Source organism: Chiloscyllium punctatum, unplaced genomic scaffold (genome assembly GCF_047496795.1).
Source record: "Chiloscyllium punctatum isolate Juve2018m unplaced genomic scaffold, sChiPun1.3 scaffold_225, whole genome shotgun sequence".
Lineage (NCBI taxonomy): Eukaryota > Metazoa > Chordata > Chondrichthyes > Orectolobiformes > Hemiscylliidae > Chiloscyllium > Chiloscyllium punctatum.
The window spans coordinates 386,134-386,871 of NW_027309959.1; positions in this window are offsets into that span (position 1 = coordinate 386,134).

The following is a 738-nucleotide window of genomic DNA, read 5'->3' on the forward strand; positions in this document are numbered from 1 at the left end:
ACTTTGACCAGGAGAACTCCCAGTCTCGGAATTTCATGCCATTCTGTACCATCATAGAAGGACAATGTGCTCACCGATCGCATTACTGGTGTGATAGATAGCTTCACGTGTTCATTTCCATCCCAATTTCCAGTTTGATCTTTGCAGCCCATTGATTCTGGGTGGAGGAATTGGGATTATGTGATCCACTGCAGAAATGGGTACTTCCTTCTGTGGGGAAGCTCGTGAGGCAACAATTGTGAAACCACATTGCTGATGAAACATACATTTCAACAATATCCTGCAGTATCCCTTGAGAATTTGATGTTTTGTAAAAATCTATCACCTTCAGTCTTCAACATGCAGTACTCGATGGATCTTCCTCAGCCTCTTGAAACATCCAATTTGAATATACAGCCAATTCTGAGTTCCAACATGTCTATTATTGCTCGCCATATAGTCCTGTTGTGTCTCTCCATTCTTCCTAACATGTCCTATGTTTCTGTCGTTACTGCTCTTTTCAAACACGCATCTCTGCATGGCCCAGTGATCGTATAATGTTCAGTGTTTTGCGTTGTGGCCCCAGTAACCTCGTTAGAATCCGAGTTACGGCATGTAACCTTCTCCCCTTTTTAACTCCTTGTGGTACATGCCAACGAAACACAGAAATGAATTAATTGATTTTACATGAAAACTTTCTCTAACATTAATGATTTTTCATCAATCCCTTCTCTCATACATCTCTGTGAGGTAAATATC